Source organism: Protopterus annectens, chromosome 8.part1 (assembly GCF_019279795.1).
Source record: "Protopterus annectens isolate FY-2018-M chromosome 8.part1, PAN1.0, whole genome shotgun sequence".
Classification (NCBI taxonomy): Eukaryota; Metazoa; Chordata; order Ceratodontiformes; family Protopteridae; genus Protopterus; species Protopterus annectens.
The window spans coordinates 134516998-134533913 of record NC_056742.1 but is presented as its reverse complement, the minus strand read 5'-3'; the positions used below and the strand labels follow the sequence as shown (position 1 = coordinate 134533913).

Sequence of the window (16916 nt, the reverse complement as noted above, 5' to 3'; positions counted from 1 at the left end):
ACTGTTCCAGAGACTGGGCAGTGACACAGTCAATGACTTGGGCCTGCAACCTGGAATTGCCTCCTGGCTGAGGGGGGGTGGAATAGAAGGAACTACAAAAGATTTCAAATATATCATCAAAGAACATATTACAGAATCCAGTTGCTTCCATGACCGTGGTTAATACCACACTATAGCATTAACATAAACTTTATCTTATTTGACGTACTGACTTCTGATCTACTATTGTACTTCAACATTTACTATATACAGATCAATGGGCACTCTGTACTAAATTTATACAGAGAGCCTCTGTACTAAATTTTGTATGTGTGACTGTTTCCACTGTAAAATACTTCTACTCTGTCACTCTGGGTCATGGATGAACAAACCAGATCACTTACCTGGTCATCAAACATCATTAAATAAATGAATTTCCAAACCTGCTGTAGGACTTTGGTACAAGGGCTAGAGACTGACATGAAGAAGGCACGAGGTTGTACAGTGGAGTGTACCAAGTTATTACTGACTAATGTATGAGAAACATTTAAGCTAGGCATAGCAAGACAGTGCTCATATTCAAACCCCTGTATTTGTTAAAGGGAAATACAGTGATATATTCTAAGTTTTAGCTGGCAGCAAACCTAGCTACTCTGTAACAGATAAGCCTTATATTGTGGTTTAATATATAGTCCTGAATTTAGATTAATTATAATATATAAGGCATAGGACAGGCTAACAGCGGGAAGGATCCTGCACTTGTTACTTGCGCACCATCACAAACAACCAAGCTAACACAGCTGCTCTAGCTTTTGCTTTATTTTCAAAACCACTAATTTATATGCTGATCTAATATTTATGAACAGTCAATGACAGTACTGAACAACTTTAATAAAGACCTCAAGACAGGTGGTGTTTAAGAGACTGTAACAGACATTGCGTTTGTTTCCTGTAAATATATATAGAGTTTCTCTTTCTCCATTCTCATTCTCACTCTCATCTAATAGGTTCTACCTTGCTCAGCCCCTCCGTCTCATTGGACTTTGTATCTTTACTATTACTTAACTCTTGCTTTGTCCTCTAAATACCTGTATTACCCCCCATAATACCTGTATTACCCCCCATAACGTAAATCAACTTTTTGCTCTTTTCTTGCTATTCCTCAGAGTCTACTTTTCAGACAGTAAAATGAAAATCTCAACATGATATAAAATGTGTATACTGTATCTCGATTTTTACCAGTTTGTATTACCTTTGCATTTCACTGTTGGTTGTATTGGTTTCATCTTTGTTGCTGCTACTACTTTGAATCTGAGCTTTCAATTATTCATGCGATTGCCATGTTCTAGTCCAGTAACCAAATGTAAAAAAAAAAAAACGGTGACAGTACTTGTGCAGGAGAAGGAGCATGACTTTTGTTTTACTTGTAATGGGGTGGAGGCCAGCATCCAATTGTCCAGGTTGCACCTGAATAGGGTCAGTGAGGAGGTCTGCTTCATGTGAATTGGGAGTCTATTTTATAGGAGCGGCAGTCGCTGGGAGACGTATCTGTCTCTCCAGCATATTCTGTTAATGTCACAGGCTAGGTTAAGATCCCTGGAGAGAGTGACACTTGTCCAATTTGATTTGCGGATATGCAGCATTTCTATTAGGGTGGAGTCGGAGACTGCCATGTAGGCTAGACCCAAGTAAATTCTCAGCAGCCTATAAGATACAGAGTACAGTGACAGGGCTTTCAGTCTATCCACCCAAGTCACAGCTTGGACGTCTTGAATTCTCCTGGTGAGAAACCTCTGTGGTTTCTCCAGCTGCTGCAGGTGTCTGATGAGGTGCATGCAAAAAGGGGCACTGTACTCTATTAGCAGTCTAATAAGGGTCAGGTACAGTGGAGTTATAACATCCTTAGACCTGGATGTGATGCCCTTATTTATGAGATGGAAAATGTATAAGGCTTTCCTTACCACTCTGAAAACATGGTGATCGAAGTTTGGATTGCTATCAACCTGTGTTCCAAGTGTCGCACTACTGCGTTTGAGTTTAGGGGGTGCTGTTGTTAATATTGTAATTAGCAGGGACTTCCTCTTTGGCAAAGGAAATAATAATGCACTTTTTTGCCTTTAGTTTTAGTCCATGGCTTTGGCAGTTGGCACCAATCATTTGCCTGGGTTAGCCCGGGTTAGCCCTGGCTGCAATATGTTAACATTGTTGGGGGACTCAACTTTTGCTACTTGCCCAGCCTGGTAAGTGGGACATCTGTGTGTCTCACTATTGAGTCACCTATGACAAAGACATTTGGCTTTGAGATGTTTTGCCTTAGGGGCTTATTTGCTGAGACACTGGCATGTGTGTTATTATGTGTAGTGGTTTCTATTTGTATTACAGTGTGAGGAAGTGTTTTGCACTTAGGAGGTCTCTGATCTTTTTGTAGGCCTCTAGTGACTACCTCCGTGTTTGTGAGTTTATATGTTGTGACCTTATCTTGTGTGAGTGATGAAGTGTGTGTGCTGACAACCTGTTTGATGTCCCTGTTTGCTGTTTTGTAAGAGGACTGATTCCAGTTTCATAGTGTAATTACAGCTCTCGCATACAGTATTTGTTTGTTTTAGGAGTAAGTGGTTATCAGTATACATGAGGCAATTACTACAAGCTGGCTGGAGAAATGGTGGGAAACTGACCGTCCATTAGAGTAGGTTTATACTGTAATTACTATTAGGGAGTGTGAACATTAGACCACTTTATGCTCTAGGATTAACAAACAGGCTAACTTTTGGAAGGTTAGGGATGAAAAAACGATGGTAATGCTACTCAGTGTGCAGGTGAGTTGCCCATAGTGCAGCGGGGAAGCTTGGGAGCGTTCCACTGACAGACATCTAGAGAAAAATCATGTTGCCAGGAATTTGCATCTATACAGGGGACTGCTAACCCCCATTGCACAGTGCACAGCAACATGCTTAAATGCAGTTCTGATAGGTACTACCAGATAAGTTCATATATTTTTTTTAAATGTTGGTCCATACTTATACTGCCCTGCATGTGCAACATTTCTAGCTTGAAAAGCTACTGGTTTCCCAAGCCCCTGTTCATCATTTCTTATGTGCTGGTGAGGGGATGTGAGGATTCCACATGGCTGTTTTAGACATCAGATCACTGCTCATTTGTACATTTGATTCAAGCAGTGTGAATTCCTACTTCCAGGCTTTGGCTATTGCCAAGTCCCCTTCTGGGAAACTCTTGCGCTATTATCTACTTGGGAGAGTTTATTTAAATCCCAAATACAATTTCTGCATTGAAGGACTTTCTAGCCTCAGTTATGTAGCCATCATTTCACTTTCCCTGACATACCTCAAAGTAATTAGGCTTCACTGCTGTTTTACAATAAACTTTACCATTTTTATTTTTATTATTAGGTATGTTGACATTGAGCAGTACATGGTGTAAAAGGTGCTTTGGTTCTACTTGCCCTATGTTCACCCCAGTTCTCTGGGTACAACAGTTTCCTCAGATGTTCTCAACACCTGCAGTAGGTAAATTGGGGACTCAGAATTGTTAGTAGGTGTGAGAGCAGTGTATTGCGATACAAATGGAAGACCTAGAAATCTAGTTTTAGTCTCTACTTGTCTATCAATATCAGGTTGCTACAGAAGTCAGATGTCACTTGGATGGACAGATGTTGATGCTGTAAGGTGTCTGGGCCCAAGCACGGAAATGAAGCAGCTTTTAACTTCCAGTAAGTAAAATATAAACCATGTAATTCAATAAGGCTTACTATAAACCTTCTACCAAATTAGTACCACTACAGATCCAAAACAAGGCACATAATCCAAACATTGAATGAAGAGTGGTCTCCAACATCACAAGTACAATTTTTTACATGATAATGGCATACAGAGCACCCACATGAAAGCAACAGAAAGCTCTACTGTTGCAACTGCATAATGCATGATGTTTGTGGTACATGGGCGGTACAACTACCCTAAGCGAAGCACTACACTTATGGTCCCACAGTACGTAATATGCACCCTAATCAAGCACTGCTATTACACTTACAGAAGTGTCCAGCTTCAAGTTCATGTGACGCTGTGTGGTGCTCTCGCTTATCCAATGCTGGAGCAGACTTACTTTGAGAATAAACCCCAGTAAAACAATGCAGAGAAAGCCCTTACATACTGGCAAAGATATGAAATACTAAACTTCAAGTAGTAGAGAGATTTCTGGTGCCTTAGCAAGAAAAAATATTCATAGTTACTGCTGTTTAGTTAAACCGAACACAACCCAACCATAATTAAACTGAGGTAAGGCTGCCAACTGTCATGCTGGGTGCAGATATGGCAGGCCTAACAACTGTTATTTCAGCATCAGCATTTAACAAACTGAAATCTCAAGCATTGTCATTATACAAATAACCAAAATCAGTTTCTCTCGCATGTAAAAGATGCCATTATTCACCTATGCTGCTAGGGGGCTATGAGTAACATATATCTTGTTTTTTATAATTCACAAATAATGTGCCCATACTAATTTTGTTTTCCTTGCTATTAGCTCTTCTCCAAATGAAGATAAATTACACATTTTATTTTCCCCAATCCAACAGCAAACCATTCCAAAAAACAGTTAAAAGTATATTTGATAAAAAAGCTGGTAAGGAAATTTGTAAACCATCATTTACTTGTTATTTCTTTGAGTGTCACTCTCAGGGTTTAAATGGCAAACCATCTTATGACATAGGGGTTTATGTTCAGGCTGGTGAGCTTGTCTATAATACCAGAATGGGGAACAGTGTCAAAGGCCTTTGCGAGGTCTAGGTAGGCTATGTGTACCACCTTTCCCTCGTCTATAGCCATATCTGCACCCAGCATGACAGTTGGCAGCCTTACCTCAGTTACCTCTGTTCTCTCCCAACATAATCTCCACAACTAAACATTGTCCACCTCTCTGGTCACATCCATCCTACCTCTCCTACCACAATCTCTCTCGGCTTGTACTAACATCTCTCTTAAGCTTGTACTAACTTTGCACCCTCTCTAAATTGTACCTTTATATACTAGAACTCTCGTCTCACACTAAATTGTATCACTTGTAAATTTTTATATCTTAACCAAAAGCCTATTTTAACCTGGTTTCTAGAACTATACTTACTTGTTGTTCACTTGTAAACTTTGTAATCTATATATATGTATAACCTAGTGTAACTTGTTTACTGTAAACTTTGTAATTTTTAATGTATAACCTAGTGTAAATTACTGGAGCTTTTCTCCCCAGGACTCCATTGAAAACGGGTTCATCTTGGCCCAATGGACTATCCTGGTAAACCAACTGCAAATAAATAAATATAATAAATAAATATAGCCTTGGTAACTGTCTCAAAGACATCCACCAGGTTTAGGAGGCATGATCTGCCCTTAACCAAGCTGAACTGCAGACCAGGCTTATAGGGCAATAGTTCCTGGGGTCTGTTGTGGCTCCACCTTTGTGGAGCGGAATAACCATTCCTATGCGCCACTCTATGGGTACGTAACCTGTGGAGAGGCTGAGTTTGAACAGTGTGTTTAGGTGAGGGGTTAGTTAGTCTTTGAGCTCGTGTAGGACGCAGCCTGGGACACCGTCCGGTCCCATTGATGCTGTGTTTTTGGCTTTGGAGAGGGCTGTTTTAACCTGAGTGTCTGTGATTTCAGGAGCTCTACATTTTTCTGGTATGGTTATGGGCCCTTTTGGGGGTGAAGTTTGCGCTGAACCCGTCTGCCAGGATGTTGGCAATATCGTTCGGTTCAGTGTATTTTGTACCATTCTACACTAACTCCGAGCAGATCTGAGCATTGCCACTTAGATTCTTGACATAGCTAAAGAATGCCTTGTGGTTATCTTTGGAGTCCTTGGCAATTTTTCTTTTGAAACTCGCCTTGGATGATTTTATGAGGGATTGTAGTTTCTTGTTGATACTCATCAGGGATGTCTTCCCTTCTTGGGATTTTACTCTTTTCTGTACTAGTTTCCTCCTATTGTATAGCTTTTTTATGGCAGAAGTCCACCAGACTGGTTTCCTTTCGGAGGAGTGAGTCTTGGTTTTGCTTGGGATAGCAGGATCCATGCATTCTTGTAGGTGCCCATAGAATGCATTAGTAAAGGATTTTGCAGCTTGGGCAATGTTTATCCTTTAGCATGGGGGCTTTGAAACTTTCTACCTCTGTCTTAAGTAACGTGAAGTTTGCTTTTGAAAAGTTTTTTCACAGTGGTTTCCTTGTCCGGGGGTGGGGGCAGAATGTGGATATCCAAAGTGATTTGTTTATGGTCAGATCTAACCAGTGAGGGGTTGACCTCTGGTGTGGAGCACTGGTCGCCCATGTTGGTGATGACCAGGTCCAATATGTTGTCACCTCTGGTGGGAGTGTTGACCAGTTGATCCAGGGCATTTGAGTTTATAAATTCTAGGAAATGTTGGGCAAGGGAGTTAAGTAGTTCTCCCAATTAATGTTTGGGTAATTGAAATCACCCAATATTAGGGTGTTTGGTAGGACCTTTATATTTCCCAGTGTCTCTAGAAATGCGGAATGGGGGTCCTGGGACATGGTGGGTGATCTGTAGCAAGCTACAATTTGAATTGCAGTTTTGCCCGTTGTTAGTTGCATGTGGATGATCTCAGAAGAATCGTGCTGTGCCACTAACCTGGAGGTGTGGGTATCCTTGATGAATATGGATACGCCACCGCTGTTTGTATTTCGGTCCGGGTTCTGTGGCCGAAATGTATGGTACGAGTTGTAGCCTGGTAGTGCTGGGGTGCTCTCTGGAGCTTTAAACCAGGTTTCTGTTACTGCACATATATAGATTTTCTCTATACTGAGGAGTGCCTCGAGTACGTGCATTTTGAGCTTTAGACTTTCGGCATCGAGTAGCTTTACCCTCAGTTTTTTGTTACTGTGCTATTTTATGGCAGTGGGTTTGTCTTTTGAGCCTTTCCTAAAAAAGTCACTATGGGGGTGGCAAGAGCCTTGGCCAGTATTCGAAAGCCTAAGGGTGACAGGTGCAAGCCATCTCTAGTGAAGCAGCATTGCTTGTCGAGCATGTCATCCCAGGCATAATCTCAGCCAATGCCCCACAGCAGGGTTGTGATAGTGTAGAGTACATTCAGACAGCAGTTGCACTTATCAGGACAGCAGAACAGGCTAGGAGGACTGCCTGGGTCCACATGGGTAGGGTAACAGGAATAAAGGAGGAGAAGCCATTCTAGACTTCTGTCTGGAAAATGGCTATAGTAGCCAGCATATGGTTCAGAAAGACAGACAGTCACAAGATCACATACAAGAGTGGTCAACATGAAACTCGGGTGGACTTCATTCTAGCAAGGAAAGGGCAATGGGATAGAATCAGCGATTGCAAAGTCACCTGCAATGAAAGAGTTGGCTCACAGCATAAACTACTGGTAGCCACAATCAGCTGCAAACAGTGGTGAGAGAAGGCTCTAATGTCAGAGACCAGACTGAAGAGAAATTACAACAGTTCAAGGAATTAATTACTTAGGGTTCTAGCACCTCAAGAAGAAGAGGAAATAGGTGGAGTTGAAGAAGACTGGCAGCACCTCAAAACAGCATGTGTTAGGAGTACAGATAGGGTTCCACCTTTCATTGTGGCTGAAATTGGAGTAAGGCCACGCCCCATGCATCACACATAACCCTGCACATTCCCAATCCATGCCCCACTCGCATGCCACCTATTCTGTGATGTCACTATGACATAAGTTGACAGGGAACGCCCACTTTTTTTGTTCCTGATACTTGCTGCTTTCAGCCGATCTACTATGCTTTTCTGTTAAAAAAAAAAAAAGCATAGTAACTCAGCCGATGTAAAACTCTGGTAGACTGTTTCCACTTTGAAACAGAATACAAGAGTCTGTATAGTGTTTTCTGGACTATTGGAGAATCAATTTGATTTCCAGAGAGTATGAAAAAAAAAAATGGAGAGGTGGCAACCCTAACTACAGAACAGATATGTGGCTGAGCCATGTATGGGAATAAGGTACATCAGGAAAGCTGGTGGTGGAATGCAGAAGTCCAGGAAGTTATCAAAAGAATGAAGGACTGGCTATTATTCACAGAAACAATTTTTGATTCTCTTCAAATACAAAATTTAGTCATTTAACTATTGTAATTTTTTTTGTAATTTACTAATGCTTGGAGCTTATCTCCCTGGGCCTCTACTGAAAATGGACATGCATCCAGCTAGACTAGCCCAGCCAACAAATGATAAACAAACAAATAAATAAATAAATAAATAAATAAATAAGGACTGCAGGAAAAGTGGGAGATAGAAATGATGTACCAGGCTAGGAATGAATACTAGCTGGCTAAGAAAGAGGTTGCAATAGCAAAAAAAAAGGGTATCGGAGGCACTCTACCAGCTTCTGGAAAGTAACTCAGTAGGTGGCACAAAGAAACCATATCAGGTTGCAAGGCAAAGACAGAAAGATAAAGAAGACAGTTAGAAGCCCTTCATAATGGATGCCAGCAATAACCTGCTCACCAGTCCACAGAACATAGTACTTGCAACAGTTTCTGAATGAAGAAGACCCTACAGAAGCTGTACTGCCTCAGACAAAGCCTGCTATGAGACAAAATAGCATTAAGGAAAATGAAGTCAGGGAAAACAACAGGTTCAGATGAGGTCACAGCATCTTTATTATATCTGCTGTGACCTCATCTGAACCAGTGTGGAGAGAAAGGCATATCCCAGATGACTGGAGAATAATGATACTTGTGCCAGTCTACAAGAACAAAAGGGACATCCACAACTGTGGGTAGTACAAAGGTATCAAACTCCTGTCACACTGCATGAACGTAACCAAGAGGGTGATTGATAAACGGATATACTGAGTAGTAGAAAAGACTGGAGATAAGAAGTTTTGATTCAGATCAGGAAACAGTACAACTGACCTAATATCTGCAGTGTGGCAGATAACTGAGAAGCTAGAGATGAGGAAAGAGTCCACTTGGATATTCTTGGACTTGGAGAAAGCATATGACAATGTCCCAAGAAAGCTGATTTGGGCTTTCCTGTGGAGTTTGGAAGTTCCAGAAACATTGGTAAAATTAGTGCAGGCTGTACACAAAGATCATATAAAGATCTTTGTTAAAAGTGTTTCAGTTTATAAGTTACTAATATTTATTCTGATAGATGTATAGTGGTAGATCTTTTTGTTTGTTAATTTGTTAGTCATTTTGTTTGTTAGTGAGTTGGTTTGTATTTGTAGTTTAGCCTTAATAAGCTGTTCTTATATATTTTAATTTGTCTCTAGCTTTTTAGATTCAGATGTAAGGTAGCACAGTCTCAGTTTACACTATGGTGTTAAGGGGAAGGGGGACTTGGTTAAAGGAATGAGATAAATGCTTTTATTGCTCTTGACAGAACCACCCTCTAACTACTCCTTTGCTCCAAATAACCTAATTATATATAAATAATAAATGTCTAATATTTTTCATTATACTCAACTAGGACTGCTTGTTTGTGTGTTTCAATAAAGGATATTCCATTCTTAACTGAACTGTGGACTACCTACTATTTTACTTTATTATTTTGTAGTACATATTTTAAAGTTCGATTTTTATTAGTGAACTAGGTGCATAACCTATTTCAAGGAGTGAACTTCACACCCGCCACAGTGCAAAGTTTCTATTTGGTTTGTTTTTCATATTCAAAGATCTAATGACTGTGTATGAACAGTATTCGGCCTCACAGAGAGGTTCCCAGTTGGAGTGGGTGTGCATCAAGGTTCAGCTTCCTGCCCACTGCTGTTCATACTGGTGATGGATTACATTAGCCTACAGAATGGAGGGGAAAGATCAACACAGTTGCTGTATGCAGATGACATGGCACTACAAGCAGACTCTGAGCAAGAACTTAAAAGGATAAAGGAATGGAATGCAAAACTGAAGGAACATGGGATGAAGCCAAGTACAAATAAGACAGTGGCAATGGCGGCAAACTGGAGAAATCAGAAGAAGTTGAGAACTGAGATAGAAGGGAAGATAGTGGAATATGTTAACAGCTGCAAGTATCTGGGAGGCCTAATTATAATACAGCTTTGTATGATATGTTGAAGGATGATAGCACTTATAGTGAGATTGACCATAGAGAGTTCTTGGGCATTGTATTCAGGGTCTATGAAGACCTTTATGACTTATAAATGTGTAGACAAATAACTCCAGAGCGTTATGGTTACTTCTTGGTTGAAGCACCTTTAATAACGTATATTAATGGTCTGCCTAAAGTGCACAAAAACGTTTTACCCCCACCCATGAGGCCTATAGTAGTAGGCAATGGCTGGGTGACTGAAAGAATATCTATATATGTTGAGAGTATCTTGGGACCCTTGGTAAGAAAGATACCTACTATACTTAAGGACAGCTACCAGTTGATCAATGAGTTGACTATTTTTAAAGATGGTAGTTTGAATCCATCGTTTTTACTAGTGACTTTGGATGTTAAAAATATTTTCACCGGCATTCCCAATGACTATGGTGTTGAAGCAATTAGAGAGCTATTATGTTCAGCTTGTGATATCGGTACATATAAAGAAATACTTGTCTGCACTCTATTGGAGATTGTATTAAATAACAACATCTTCATGTTCAAGGATAGTTTATTTGCACAAAGATGGGGTGTCGCCATGGGCACCCCTTGTGCAAATTCATATGCGAATCTGGTGGTTAATTACTGGGAAAGGAAATTTCTTTTTGAAAATGAATCATTTGCATAGATAATTTTTTATAGGAGGTTTATGGATGATGTATTACTTTTTTGGAAGGGTAGTGTTGATGAACTTGGAGCTTTTGTTAGCCATTTAGAATCAACTACTAGTTTTTTAAAATTCACGCTGGATTTTTCTTATAGTCAAGTTGACTTTTTAGATATTAGTATTACTAAGGATTCCAATGGCAATATATCCACCTCTCTATTTAGGAAATCATGCTGGAAGAATGCGTTATTGCACTATACCAGCATGCATCCCAGATTTGTTTTTCCTAATATTGTCAAGGGACAAAGCATTAGGATTACCAGAGTTTGCAAGGATTCTTTGAATATGCAGAATGAACTGAACTTTATGCGAACCCTTCTTATTGATAGGGGATATAACAGCACCATGGTGGATACCATTCAATATAAGGTTTTGGAGTGATCAACGTCCAGTTACAGGGGTGCCTATTTTAAGAACAGGAGAGACTCACGGTGTCGGACCCAGGTCACTTTTTCAATGAGATACACCAATGATAATAATAAAATAGTTGAGATCATAAAGAGGAACTGGCAGCTATTGACAATTGATCCCAAGGTTCATAATATTGTAGGACATATACCCAGATTCACATATAGGAACAGCAAGAGTTTAAAAAGAATTTTATGTGTAGAACATTCATCTATACAACGGGATATTTCCCGGGTAAACAGGTTAGGTACCTACAGCTGTAATAAATGTAAGATGTGTAAGTTCATAGTTAAAGAACAGAATTTTAAGCATCCCACGATTGAGTATGTCTTTACACCCAGGTTTCATGCTAGCTGCGATAGTGAAAATTTGATTTATTTAGCAACATGCACACATTGTGCTGCATTCTATGTTGGGATTACTTCGAGAAAATTAAAGGATCGTATTTATAACCATATTTATGATATTAATAGACAAGATACATGGAATGCTTTGGCAAAACATGTTATTGAGCATGTGAATCATAGTTTTAGGTTTAGAATACTACAGTTGGTAAACAAAATGAACAGAGGGGGCAATAATATGAATTACCTGGAATATGTGGAGCTCTCATGGATTTTTAAGCTAAGAGCCCATATTGAACCGGGATTGAACCAACATATCAGTATTAAATCAATATTAGAGGCTCGTAAATTAATTATATGGTTTATTATTTTTTTATCATTATATATACATATATATTATTCCAGTTATAATATTATATCTTATTTGGCAGACTGAATGCAATATATTAATTGCTGCTAATACATTATCAGATTTTATGACATTGATTCACATTTTCAGTATAGGTATTTTTAGTTTTATATATTCTTTGTTTTTTGTTTATGTTTATCTTTATTCTAAACACGTTTTAATTGTAGATAAAAGGTCTACTACATTCATTCATGTTGATACTGAAGTTGGTTTGCTGTTGCACTTCATGAGTCCTGTTCTTTTAAGGGCTCAATGCTTTTATTGATTAATCAATGTAATTATTCAATTAGGAATAACTGGGTTTAGTATTTAGACACTGAGATTTGTTACTTGTAGTAAGATCTGAAGAAGCGTGCTATAGTAAGATCTGAAGAAGCGTGCTATGTTCTGCACGTGAAAGCGCTTATTTTATTTAATAAACACTGGATTTTTTATTGTTCGTGGTGGTCGTGTTCAGTTTTATATCTATTATATTCAAAGATCTAATGACTGTGTACGAACAGTATTCGGCCTCACAGAGAGGTACCCAGTTGGAGTGGGTGTGCATCAAGGTTCAGCTTCCTGCCCACTGCTGTTCATACTGGTGATGGATTACATTAGCCTACAGAATGGAGGGGAAAGATCAACACAGTTGCTGTATGCAGATGACATGGCACTACAAGCAGACTCTGAGCAAGAACTTAAAAGGATAGGGGAATGGAATGCAAAACTGAAGGAACATGGGATGAAGCCAAGTACAAATACGACAGTGGCAATGGCAGCAAACTGGAGAAATCAGAAGAAGTTGAGAACTGAGATAGAAGGGAAGATAGTGGAATATGTTAACAGCTGCAAGTATCTGGGAGGTCTGGTTGAGAAGGGAAGTCTGAATGAAGGAGTCGAAGCTAGAATCAGAGGGGCTGCAGCCAACTGGCATAGTGCATCAGGAAGAATGAAAAAGAAGCTGAAAAGTAAGGTGTACAAGACAGTGTTGCGACCAGTACTACTGTATGGTACTGAAACCTGGGCAGTAAAGGCAGAGCAGATGAAAAAGCTAGATGTGATGGAAATTAAGTGCCCGAGATGGGTGGTGGGATGAATACTGTGAGACAGACGAAGAAATGAAAACACAAGAACATTAGACAAAGTAGCTCCAATTGCAGAAAAGATCAAACAGAACAGATTATGGTGGTTCGGGCACACCTGCAGAAAAGCAGAAAGCAATCTGCTGAAGATGATTTGGGACAGACAGGAAGAAGGTAAGAGGAAACAAGGGCGTCCATCAAAGAGATGGATGGACTGTGAGAAAATCTGCAACAGTCAGGCATGAGTGTTGAAGAAGGCAGGAGTGTGCCACTGAATCGAGAGAGGTGGCAAAAATTAACATGAAATCCTTTTCAGAAAGGAGCTTTATGAGTACCTCTGTGGGAAAGAACTGAACTGTGTCTAGTTGCATAAATAAAGCTCTTACTTGCAAACTGAACGTATAAAAAGCAGAACAAAGCCTAGAAAAAAATCAGCCTGATGGAAAGAGTTTATTCAGGTAGCCAATTTCTTTATCAAGCTATCTGTGATGTGAACGGCAACTCGACTAAAATTAACCATAGCAGACATTTAAAGCTACCTGTCTATGCCAGATGTTCTGTTGTTAACATTTCCATGTTGAATAAAATCTTATTTATTCTGCAAGAAAGTGTCAGACTACTTACTTAAGAAATAATTTTCTTATCTGCATTTGCTCTGGATTTTTATTTCATAATTAGTTTACTGTGTAGAATATTTAACATTAGAGAAAATATACATTTTGAATAAACTATTGAGAAATTTTGAATATCTAGAACCACAGCTTTTCCAAACATGGTTACAAAAAGACTGCAGATCATAACGGTTAACCCTCAGACGCTGAAAATAGGAACAAAGACCCTTAAAAACTACGTACATCCATCAAAATATCTGGACATCTAATTAGCATAAAATTTTAATATCAAACAGCAGATAAATCTTCCCACTTCCAGTAGAAATGTGGGATATTACTGAAACACGTTTAGAAAAAACAGACAGTGACAAAATGATGGGAAATAAGCACATTATCAGAGGCAGTGCAAAATCTGCAGACTTTAATGAACTGTAAATCAAAATTCTACCAAACAAGGTAATTTCTTTTGCTTCTGAAAAGGAGATGTAAAATGTGTATCCTCTTTCTTGAAACTATTGGTGCCACTAGTATGTTGGCCATACTGTGCGTTTTTCGGTGCACTAGACAACTTCAAAAATCATGTATGATAAGAGGGATTCAGAAAATGGTGTGATGGGATAAATCAAGGTACATTATCTGCAAAAGTAAATCAGGTCTGAAAATAGGAACATTCCTCCAAAAAGGAGGCAGTAGAGAAGTGTGCTGCAGAGTGCTAAGTATTAACAGCCACAATAAATTACACAAGCATTTGACAGCCCAATTCAACAATGTAACATTTTTTCTGCATTAAATATGGACAATTTAGGGTTTGTAAATATCCACAGTAAGAAGCAGCTCCATGTGGTATCTTACTGGGGCTGTATCTTCTAGTATCAGCGTCTACTATGCTGCAACTAATATGACACAAACGAATGCAACGCTGCTATAGCAGTTCTTAATGGACACAGATGACATAAGAGATATAGGAATATAAAGTCTGACTATACTTATAATGTGGTAATGGAAAACTCCAGAACAGAAATGTTGGGACATGTGGCAGTAAACAAAACTGTACAATACCCGCTGTCAGTACAATAGTTGATAATACTTTTATTTCCAGCCATGTTTTCATATCTACAACCCAGCCAAATGAAGAGCTGGGTATATTCAGAAATGTAAAAATACTTCAAGACCAACCACAACAGCAAGCAGAGGTGAAAAACACAGTTTTATTTAAAAGGTGAGCGCTTTCATGCCCAACTGAGCACTTCTTCAGACCAATATAAAGCAAACAGCTCTTATATAGTCAATGGATCAAATAAAATCAGCCAAATGTTTAATTACCACTGAAGCTATATGAATAAATAACGAGCTTTGAGAATTGGCTTTAAAGGTACATAACCATTTAACCTTGAATGTACATCTGCTTGAAATCTAACAATCCATCCAGTCTCATGCTGTTCTGTAATATTCTTAAGGTTTCCTAAACGTTCCCCAAAATTTAAACACTCTAATCAAACTTATGTAGATCACCTTCCTCATATGCATGTTTCGCTAGGGCATTCGTATTATCTCTATGTTCTCTGACTCTGTCCTTTAGCATCCTGTTCGTTTTGCCTATGTAAAAGCATGTACATGCTGAACAGCAAGCTATATAAACCACATTTACAGTGGAACAATCAGCGTTAGCTTTAAACTCAAACACTTGTTTGGTGGTGGGATGTACAAATCTCCTATTGCTGTCTATATGTTGACAAAAATTACATTCGCCACAAGGTATTGTTCCTCCCAGTCTCTGTCTTCTCACACCTCATTTTCTACCATAATATAATCGTTTTAGAGATTGTTTGTTCTTAAAGACAAAATGTGGATGCTGTCCTACAATGTTACTAATCTTTGTATCTGATAATAGGACTGGCCAATTCCTTTTAATTATATTGCAAAAAATGTCAGTATTGTCGGTATTATGCATCAAAAACTTCACTATCAATATTATTATTATTGATGGTCTACTCATAGCTACCAGTAATAACATTATCTGAAAAATAAGGTCGAGCTGAACTTCTCCTTAGAACTATGACTTCTCTGACCATGCCTTCCACTTCTTTAGTCCCGTAGCCCCGGTCTTTAAACTCTTGTGCAAGGGGTTGTTAGGTTAGAATCAAAAGTGCTTTCCTTATTGTTTAACCTTGACATCCTCATACCCTGGCCTTTCAATGCATTCCTAAACACCCTAGATGGGTGCATACTATCTCTTCTCAGCGTTGTATTTGTATGACAGGGTTTCCTATAAATTCTGATAGCTATCTTATTATCTTCCACCTTAAAATCTTCTACGTCTAAAAAAATCCATAACCAACTTGGAACATTTAAAGGTAAATTTTAAGAAAGATGTTGTACTATGTAAATACTCAATAAATTCTGGAATAGGCTCTTCATGTCCTATCCTAACAGAAAAAGGTCATCCACCAATCTCTTAAAAATATAATGTAAATCTGTTGTCTTTTAGAACATACGACTCTTCCCAATGTCATGAAATTAAATTCGGATAACTATTAGCACAGGGTGTGCCCATGCCAACACCATGTTTCTGCCAATAATAGACTCCACCAAATAAGAAAACATTATGTCCTAAAATCAAATTTACAAGGGAACATATCAGAACAATCTTATCATCACTAAATTTGCTATGCTCCTTCACATAAATATGTAGGAACCTAAGACCTTCATCATTAGGTATAGATGCGAAAAGAGACTGTATATCCAGAGTCAGAAAATGCACATTCTCCATATCTTGACGTTGCTCTACGCATAAAAATAGCTCCCTTAAAAACTGTTTGGTATACCTAAGAATGGTTGTGGAAGAATCCACCAAACCCCTCAGTTCTTTCTCAACATAAATAGAAAGTGACTCAGTCACCCATCCCCTACCCGAGACAATAGTCTCATAGGGGGTCGACTCATATCTTTATGTAGCTTGGGTAAACCATTCAATGTAGGTACTAGAGGCATATTCACAAGTCCAAAGTAATCATACATGCTGCCAAATAACCTTTTAAAACTTTGTGCACATCATCAATAAGTTCATAAACTTTTTGCACATTAATAGGTTCATATACACGGTCAATATTGAGCATTTCCTGCATTAATGTCAGATAAAAATCCCTATCTAAAACAGCTAAAGATTCACCCTTGTCAGCAGGGTGGAAAATAATACTTTCATCTGCTTGTAAATCACACAAAGCTTGCCATTCAGATTTGTTTAAATTATGAAATCTTGAATGTGAAGAGCCATTTAGAAAAAACTCATTCTCACACATATGGCAAAACATTTCAAGG

At 38.8% G+C, this 16916-nt stretch overlaps 1 protein-coding gene across 1 annotated transcript in view; it reads right to left on the bottom strand.

Moving 5' to 3' along the window:
* Positions 1-16916, bottom strand: part of GABARAPL2 (GABA type A receptor associated protein like 2) — a 301666-nt gene that overhangs the window by 131351 nt on the left and 153399 nt on the right. The gene's annotated exons all lie outside the window — the stretch shown is intronic.